The sequence below is a fragment of the Mastomys coucha genome, unplaced genomic scaffold (assembly GCF_008632895.1).
Source record: "Mastomys coucha isolate ucsf_1 unplaced genomic scaffold, UCSF_Mcou_1 pScaffold8, whole genome shotgun sequence".
NCBI classification, from domain to species: domain Eukaryota; kingdom Metazoa; phylum Chordata; class Mammalia; order Rodentia; family Muridae; genus Mastomys; species Mastomys coucha.
Window position 1 is genome coordinate 16641101 of NW_022196914.1, and position 596 is coordinate 16641696.

A 596-nucleotide genomic window follows, 5' to 3' on the forward strand; every position below is an offset into this window, starting at 1 on the left:
ATCCCACTAAAATCAGGGACTAGACAAGGCTGCCCACTCTGTCCCTACCTATTCAATATTGTACTTGATGTCCTAGCCAGAGCAATTTGGCAACAAAAGGAGATCAAAGTGATACGAATTGGAAAGGAAGAAGTCAAATTATCACTATTTGCTGATGATATGGTAGTATACTTATGTGACCTCAAAAATTCCACCAGAGAGCTTCTAAACCCAATAAACAACTTCAGCAAAGTAGCTGGATATAAAATTAACTCAAGCAAATCAGAGGCCTTCCTATACACAAAGGATAAACAGGCAAAGAAAGAAATTAGGGAAACAACACCCTTCACAATAGTTACAAACAATATAAAATACCTCGGTGTAACTCTAACTAAGCAAGTAAAAGATCTGTTTGAGAAGAACTTCAAGTCTCTGAAGAAGGAAATTGAAGAAGATCTCAGAAGATGGAAAGACCTCCCATGTTCATGGATTGGCAGGATTAATATAGCAAAAATGGCCATCTTACCAAAGGCAATCTACAGATTCAACGCAATCCCCATCAAAATTCCAACTTAATTCTTCACAGACTTAGAAAGAGCAATTTGCAGATTCATCTG

At 37.4% G+C, this 596-nt stretch overlaps 1 protein-coding gene across 1 annotated transcript in view; it reads left to right on the top strand.

The window, feature by feature from the left end:
- Positions 1-596, top strand: part of Cdh12 (cadherin 12) — a 1081833-nt gene that overhangs the window by 334845 nt on the left and 746392 nt on the right. The gene's annotated exons all lie outside the window — the stretch shown is intronic.